Source organism: Rutilus rutilus, assembly GCF_951802725.1.
Source record: "Rutilus rutilus genome assembly, chromosome: 3".
NCBI classification, from domain to species: domain Eukaryota; kingdom Metazoa; phylum Chordata; class Actinopteri; order Cypriniformes; family Leuciscidae; genus Rutilus; species Rutilus rutilus.
This window is the reverse complement of record NC_140211.1, coordinates 45,040,372-45,048,971: the sequence shown is the minus strand read 5'-3', so window position 1 is coordinate 45,048,971 and position 8,600 is coordinate 45,040,372. Positions and strand designations below refer to the sequence as shown.

The 8,600-nt window shown below is 35.9% G+C and overlaps 1 long non-coding RNA gene across 3 annotated transcripts; it reads right to left on the bottom strand.

Annotated features, from left to right (window-relative positions):
• Positions 1-4,031: 4,031 nt before the first annotated feature.
• Positions 4,032-8,336, bottom strand: LOC311287689. Of its 3 annotated transcripts, none has more exons than XR_014626775.1 (5): positions 6,933-8,336; positions 6,192-6,285; positions 5,340-5,463; positions 5,087-5,235; positions 4,032-4,440 (listed from the first exon to the last, which is right to left on the bottom strand). It is a non-coding gene; the product is annotated as an uncharacterized lncRNA (long non-coding RNA). The 3 variants fall into 3 exon arrangements; XR_014626776.1 differs by having other exon boundaries at positions 5,087-5,185; XR_014626777.1 differs by having other exon boundaries at positions 5,087-5,182.
• Positions 8,337-8,600: the final 264 nt, after the last annotated feature.

The window sequence follows — 8,600 nt, the reverse complement described above, 5'->3', positions numbered from 1 at the left end:
TTAATGTTATTATTTCGGTCTTATTGCCAGGGAAGCTGGATTGCTTTGCTGTTTATTGATATTTTTAAAAATGATATTTTATCAGTAGGAAATCGCGCTGAAGAAGTCTCGTTCTGAACACATCGCGATATTTTGCATCAGTCACGTGTGCTGTTGGTAAGTAGCCTAGTAAATACATACCTAAATACGCTGTCCTAATAATGTGTGATATAATGTCTTTTCTGTTTGTCGATATTAATCTGCCATTATATCTGCCATTTCCAAGGAGACTTTGCTTCATTGCTTTCTAATTCAAAATAGGGTGATTAAACACTGCCTGTCACGTGACGTGCTATAGGCCTAGATATTCATATCAGATTAAAAATAGTACAATTAGTTCCAAAGTTGTATTTGTAGTAGAAGCACAGTAAAAACAACACTTACCATGCTTTTACCACAGTAACATTAGTTTTGCTGTGATAAGTGTAGTAAAAAGACAGTAATCACAAAACTTACCATGCTTTTACCACACTATTGGTAGTTTTAATGTGATACTTATTGTAAATGCACAGTAACCACAACACTTACCATGCTTTTACCACAGTAACCCTAGGTTTACTGTGATAGGGTGTGGTAAAAGGACAGTAACCACAAAACTTACCATGCTTTAAACCTCAGTAACCTTAGTTTTACTGTGATTGGTGTAGTAAAGGACAGTAATCACAAAATTTACCATGCTTTTACCTCTGTATTGATAGTTTTAAAGTGATATTTGTTGTAAATGCATATTAACCACAACACTTGCCATGCTTTTAATGCTTTATAATGTAACATCCAATATTTGTAAGGTAAATCAGTACTTTTTCCTTTAAATAATCCTATATATTATACATAATGATATTTTATTTTCTCTTTTTTCAGCTGAAAAGACCAAAGGGGCCTTTCGGACTCAGTCAGCCCATTATTGTTTGAGGAGAAGTAAACGGGGGAGACGGACAGCTGCAAAGGCAAATATTCACAATGGTATGTATGTGTTGGTTTTAACCCTAAATCAAACGTTTTATCAAGCATTTGTTGTTTCTTAAAAAAACCCATAGCCCAATCAGTACAAACATAGTCTGAAAGTCTTAATAATTCACAAGATTTAACAAGTTGTCAAATTCGTATGATACTCGTACATATTTGTATACTCGTACACAATCCTGCAGCTTTTACTCCTAGTGCTGTCATTGGCTACTGCCTCAATTCCTGTACATATTTATCGCGATATTTGTAAATCAGTTGCGCCCCTTCTTGGAAAGTTGTCGGATGTCACACACACTGTCAGAAAGTTTATATTAATTGCAAATTGGTCCCTGTCTGTTCATGTTCCAGTGATACATGATGTCTCTCCACACCTCATAACCTACCTCTGTTTGCAAGGGTGGAAAAGCTTATGTGACTTGTCACATGACATCAGATACTCGATTATTTTGTCATAATCAGATCAGTTACACTGCTGATAACTGTCCCGTTTGCATGTAAATCATTTTCATATGATTATTGCTTGCTATTAAAGACATACTTTTATTCATAGAAATGCCCACATATCAGTGAACTTATAACATAAAAATGCTTTTAACATTTAATTATGCAACACTCTTTACAGAAAACATATCCCACGCTTATGGATAAACTCACAACGTCATCATCAAGTGCTGTGCTGGGCACATTGGGCAACAAGTGTCCTCCAACGTATTCAATCCGTGGCCAGGTTCTTCACATCTTCCCATGGGACACTGACATTCTTCAGGTCTTCGTGAAACATCTGTCTCCGTGTCTTCTTTGGTCTTCCCTGTCTCCTGCATCCTCCTGGTGGTGTCCACTTCATCACTGTGTTTGGGTGTTGTTGTTTGGGCATGCGTAGGATGTGTCCAGCGAGGTGCACCCTTTGCTCTGTCACAGTTTCTGAAAGTCTTCATGTGGAGTCCCACTCCTCCTCAGGATCTCTCTGATATATGTAGAACCAATATTGAAAATAGTGATTTATCTTTTTCCATATTCTTAAAGTATTTTGTTTTCTCTTTCAGCTTCATAAACTGTACTTGATTTCTGCCTAATACCTTTATCAAAAAATTGTCAGTGCTCATCAGGTGTTTTGCTAAAGGACATATTCATTGCATAGTTACAATAAAAGTGACCAATAATCACAAGGATATAGAATGAAAGTTGAGAATGCAAAATGTTGTGCTTATGTTTTTGCCTATTTGTTCTTTAAAGCGACGAAACAAATGTATTTTCACATAACAAAGTTGAATCTCATCTTTTGGTTTGTAAATATATAACTTCATCATAGCAAATTTTTTTAACGTTAATGTATGTGTCACTATAATAGATTGCCCCTGTATCTGGATATTTTTAATTAACTGATCTTTATACTGTTGTGCAGTAGTTTTGGCGCTACATTTGTCTTTAAACAGTTTGACATTAAATATTGGAATAAGCTTTCAAAATTGTGTCCATTCATTGTGCTTTTGTTACATTTATTTGAATATAATTGATATATCTTTGACTATACATACACTGTAAATGTTAGAAGCACGTTAGAAGCACTTTAGTAGGCCTACATGCAATTATCTTTAATTAAAATACTGCAAAACTACCCTGTTGTAGGACATTGCTTAGAAAAAAGTTTCTCTTTCAAATGTTTTTATGCATCAGTCTAATCAAATGAGCAAATTTGTGTCATTGATCATGTGAACTCGTTTTTGGATGGTAACCACACAAAGGAGTCTTTTGTTTTTAAATATGAGCTTTATAATTTAATTAGAAATAATACATGTTTAACAGCCTAAATATTAAATATTTATCTATCCCTGCAGCCAGAACCAGAAGAGAGCTGTCATCATTTGCCATAAATGGGCATGTAAGTGTGACGCATTTGTTCAGCTGGGTTTTTATTGGCTGTGACTTTATCGCAGAACTCGCTGTGATTGGACAATCGTTTAACCCATATAAACTGGCGCTTCATGTTACAAAGTATGGTTTGGTGTTATTATTATATTAGTTATACATTAAGCTAACTATAAAGTGTCTCTATAATGTGAGAAATTACTCCTTTACCGAGATCCTAACCCTAACCCTAAGCATGTCTGCACATTTCAATGAACTACAGGACAGTGTTTCCTGTTCCATTGATAGAATGACAGAGATATGTGGGTAATGTAGTATAAAACGTTTAGTAATAAAACAATAAATGTTAAATAAATAATATATTTAATGGACAACTGGATATCTTCATTGTGCAAACCTTTATGACATATACTGTATGAGGGACAGGCTAAAATTTGATATTTTACTGTGAGCACTTTAAAAATAACCTTTATGCCAGCTTTCCATATATATCTGAAAACTGTGGCCAACATTATTTATTATACATAGCATAAGCAGTCGTCCTGCCGATTTTCTCTTTGATACACTAACCGGACTTTGAGTTACAGCCATTTGAAATGTGCATTTGTTTGCTCTTCTGGGGGCCATTGCTGGGCCGTACAATCTACACAGATCTACACACACTATTACTATTACACAAGGATAATGCACCATTCAGTAAAACAACAAAAAAACAGTGCCAACATTTCCTTTTCACCCCCTCTGATTGCTGCTTATATGCCTGACATCAGTGATATATGCTTTCATTCGAAAAGCAGTTGTAGATGTACTAGAATGATCAACATGGATCATCTTCAATTAAGCGTTAAGTATTTATAGCAAGATAGCCCACTGCAGCCTCTTGTTATTCACATAGCTTCCTTTTATTTCACTGCAAACTGGCATACATGCAAGTATGTGCAACTTTTGTTGCATTGTTGTCCCAGATATCATTAACCAGATCTAAAAAAAAATATGTCCCAAGTAAAAGAATTATATGTAGTAATTTATAAGTTATTAATTATATGTAGGCCTAGTTATTTTTTAATTAATTAAACTAAAGAAATAAGAAATTAAAATTTCTCAAATAGAAATGTCTATTTACTGTACCAAACACCACTTTCAATACACAATAGTCACCATACTTTATTAAACAACACTTTATTGGAGGACAAAGCATAAAGTTAATAAAGTAGCATAAAGACAAATGAGATTCAAGATAAATAAAAATGTGTCTTCAAAAATACATTAACATCATAATAGTCCATTCACAGCTGCTGAAGCCATAAAATTAGTGCCAGAGAATCATATTTAGTCACCTACAGAAAACAGATTTGATATTGAGTTGGAAAATAATGATTCATTATCACAGCTAAACTGGTTTCTTGTTCTTCCCTGTACATGTCTCTATCGTGTTCGTGTTCTTCTTCTTCGTCTAAACAGTTTGTTCAGTTGAAGAACAGAAGATGTGATCACTGATGTGGTGTAGCTTTTTCTCAACCAGAGGAAGAAGTCTCAACATCCCATTGTCAGGCGTTCTCCAGTCCTGGTCTGAAAGTAAAACAGAAAACAGAAACCATTCAAATGAAGTTGTTTAATGGATAGTCAGGTCAGCTTATGTTCTGCATGATTTAAAGCAGTGATGGTTTACTCTGGCCCTCAGCGTCCACTGTCCTGCAGATTTAGCTCCGACCACAAACCCTCCTGCCTATTGTCTAGAAATAAACCTGAAGACTTTGGTTAAAATTTTCAGATGTGCTCGATTAGGGTTGGAGGTTAACTCTTAATTAACCTCAAAAAGTAGAATGCAAAGGGCCAGAGTTGCCTGTTCCTTACATAAATTTACAAAGCAGCAGTCAGTACATTATATAATATACACATTGAAGTATTATATATATATATAAAATATAATATTGGAGCACATAATATAAGCTAAGTACTGAACAAAAACAGTTTTACCCATATCAACAGCAACCTATTTTAAAAGATTTTTAAGAAAGGCATTGTCTCTTTTGAGCCTTTGCCAGTGATGCTTGATTTCTTTCCAGACAACATACTCTTCTGTCATTTGTTACAAGAGCTTCACATGATCAAAAACCAAGTGAAAACCTGTACAATGTAAAATTGTCAACATCAAATTATGTACTACATTTTACAGCATTGTTTCAATTCAAGACATACCAATGGACTCACGCACCTTTCTGTCTTCTTTGGGCACCAGATGTTCTTCCTCACCCGAAACAAAGGACTTATTCGATTAGCTTGCGTTGATTTAAGGACTGGTCTTCCTTCTCTGCTGTAAAACAAGAAAGCCTCGACTTACTCTATGTGCAATTACTATTGTTCCTGAAACATAAATTAAGACAGTATTAAATAAGTTAATTTACCATATGATTCAGGAGAGAACATTTGATGAGTAAATACTGATTGCAATATTCTAGAAACTTCACCTGGGAAGGGCTGATCACGGCAAGATTCGCTGCGAGTCACTAGTAGCTCTGGTAATGGTTGGCTCTTAAAAGAGCTGTTGAGTTTGATATTGGTAGAGCTTTAAAAAAAAAGGACTAAGTAATCCTGCAAAACAGAAAAGAAGGACATTTTAATACATTACTTGCAAATAGTCAGTTTATAACTGTAGGATATGTTTTCTGTAAAGAGTGTTGCATAATTAAATGTTAAAAGCATTTTTATGTTATAAGTTCACTGATATGTGGGCATTTCTATGAATAAAAGTATGTCTTTAATAGCAAGCAATAATCATATGAAAATGATTTACATGCAAACGGGACAGTTATCAGCAGTGTAACTGATCTGATTATGACAAAATAATCGAGTATCTGATGTCATGTGACAAGTCACATAAGCTTTTCCACTCTTGCAAACAGAGGTAGGTTATGAGGTGTGGAGAGACATCATGTATCACTGGAACATGAACAGACAGGGACCAATTTGCAATTAATATAAACTTTCTGACAGTGTGTGGGACATCCGACAACTTTCCAAGAAGTGGCGCAACTGATTTACAAATATCGCGATAAATATGTACAGGAATTGAGGCAGTAGCCAATGACAGCACTAGGAGTAAAAGCTGCAGGATTGTACGAGTATACAAATATACATATTTGTATACTCGTACAATCGAGTATCATACAAATTTGACAACTTGTTAAATCTCGTAAATTATTAAAACTTTCAGACTATGTTTGTACTGATTGGGCTATGGGTTTTGTGAGAAAAGTTTTAAGAAACAACAAATGCTTGATAAAATGTTTGATTTAGGGTTAAAACCAACACATACATACCATTGTGAATATTTGCCTTTGCAGCTTTCCGTCTCCTCCGTTTACTTCTCCTCGAACAATAATGGGCCGACTGAGTCCGAAAGGCCCTTTTGGTCTTTTCAGCGGTAAAAAGAGAAAAGAAAATATAATTATGTATAATATATAGGATTATTTAAAGGAAAAAGTACTGATTTACCTTACAAATATTGGATGTTACATTATAAAGCATTAAAAGCATGGCAAGTGTTGTGGTTAATATGCATTTACAACAAATATCACTTTAAAACTATCAATACAGAGGTAAAAGCATGGTAAATTTTGTGATTACTGTCCTTTACTACACCAATCACAGTAAAACTAAGGTTACTGAGGTTTAAAGCATGGTAAGTTTTGTGGTTACTGTCCTTTTACCACACCCTATCACAGTAAAACTAGGGTTACTGTGGTAAAAGCATGGTAAGTGTTGTGGTTACTGTGCATTTACAATAAGTATCACATTAAAACTACCAATAGTGTGGTAAAAGCATGGTAAGTTTTGTGATTACTGTCTTTTTACTACACTTATCACAGTAAAACTAATGTTACTGTGGTAAAAGCATGGTAAGTGTTGTTTTTACTGTGCTTCTACTACAAATACAACTTTGGAACTAATTGTACTATTTTTAATCTGATATGGCAGATTAATATCGACAAACAGAAAAGACATTATATCACACATTATTAGGACAGCGTATTTAGGTATTTATTTACTAGGCTACTTACCAACAGCTGACACACGTGAACTGATGCCAAATATCGCGATGTGTTCGGAACGAGACTTCTTCAGCGCGATTTCCTACTGATAAAATATCATTTTAAAAATATCAATAAACAGCAAAGCAATCCAGCTTCCCTGGCAATAAGACCGAAATAATAACATTAAAAAAAATTTAAAAAACATAAACCACGATAAGATAAGATCTCGTGAATAAATGTTGATTAAACAGCTTCTCTGCTGCAGCCGACAGGCAGAAAGAATCGAGCTGTGATCACGAAAGACGAAAAATAACGAAATAAACGTGTCCGTGGCACGAATCAATAGATTAAATTACGTGACCATATCACGAACGTTGGAGTTATCCGTGGTCTCACCACAGACTCAATCCGTGCTCCTATCACAGATTTTAGATCTGACTATAGCCAAGCAAGCAATAGGTGTAAAACGCCATCAAACTGGATTTTATGATGACAGGACAAGACAAAATTGCAACACAGTCGACATAAAGCTTTCAAGTGTCTAAACAAGTGAGCAACATTACAACATCCAGTGAGTGAGATCAGGTTGTTGAGGTCCGTGGTGCCATCACGGGACTTCAGTTAGGCTAACAAAATCAGACTGAATTTTTATGATGGCAGGACAATGCAATAGCTACAATAACAGAGAGGTTAACGTCTTTATGGTATTTGGTGTTGGAAAAGAAATAAATACTTAAAATGTTGTGTTTCCAAATGAGAAAGCACGTCCATTGAGTGAGATCTGTTCTCTGTCATTGAAACGGGTATCCGTGTGTGGACCACGGAAGATGAGTGTCATTGACTTGCGCGTTGGAGTTATCCGTGGTCTCACCACAGACTCACTCCGTGCTCCTGTCACAGATTTTAGATCTGACTATAGCCAAGCGAGCAATAGGTGTAAAACGCCATCAAACTGGATTTTATGATGACAGGACGAGACACAATGTCAAGTTAATTACATGCCATTGCAACACAGTCGACCTAAAGCTTATAAGTTCCTAAACACGCCAGCAACATTACAACGTCCATGAGTGAGGTCAGGTTGTTGAGGTCCGTGGTGCCATCACGGGACTTTGATTAGGCTAACTGAAACAAACCGAAATTTTATGATGACAGGACAATGCAATAGCTACAATAACAGTCAGGTTAACGTCATTATGGCATTTGATGTTGGAAAAGAAACAAATACTTCAAATGAAAGCACGTCCGTTGAGTGAGATCTGTACTCCGTCATTGAAACGGGTATCCGTGTGTGGACCACGGAAGGTCAGTGTCATTGACTTGCATTGGAGTAATATCCGTGGCAGCATCACGGAATTTGGGGCGATTCCGTGATGGCTACACGGATTTTGAGTTAAGGGCCCGTGGACATTTCACGGAATCCTGTGAGACCAGGTTGGATAGGAGACTGTGGTATCTTTGATTGTTAAACAACAGGTGTCCGTCCTATCTTTAAATTGCTCAATGTTTTCCCAAACATACTGCATATGCTAATACATAGCAACTACGCTGAGAGGAAGGGGAGGGCCTGTGCCCCTGCCATGATGGAAACGATCTTCATTCTCAATTTAGCAAACGGAGAGCATACATCTCTTCTGCTCAAGGATTCTAAATTCAAGAATCTATGATTTTAACCAGATACAAAAAAGACCTCCT